Here is a 405-nt window from a genome sequence, read left to right on the forward strand (position 1 = left end):
TATATATATATATTTTTTTAGAGACAGGGTCTTGCTATGTTGCCCAGTTAGTTTTCAACTCCTGGGGTCAAGTGATCCTCCTGCCTCAGCTTCCCAAAGTACTGGGATTGTAGGTGTGAGCCACTGTGCTCAGCCTGAACACAAAAGGTTTAACACGAATCATTATATTTATATAAGCCTAATGGAATGAGGGCCAGGCATGGTGGCTCATGGCTGTAATCCCAATATTTGTGAGGCCAAGGCAGGAGGAACACTTGAGGCCAGGAGTTCTAGACCAGACTGAGCAACATAGCAAGACCCTGTCTCTATAAATAAATATTGGCCTTTTAGGAATTCATAACTCTGTTTCTTTCACTAGTTAAGGATTTAAATAGTATTAGCTGGTGCTTCAATTATTTGTAAGCC

This window comes from Colobus angolensis, unplaced genomic scaffold (genome assembly GCF_000951035.1).
Source record: "Colobus angolensis palliatus isolate OR3802 unplaced genomic scaffold, Cang.pa_1.0 Scaffold83, whole genome shotgun sequence".
Taxonomy (NCBI): domain Eukaryota; kingdom Metazoa; phylum Chordata; class Mammalia; order Primates; family Cercopithecidae; genus Colobus; species Colobus angolensis.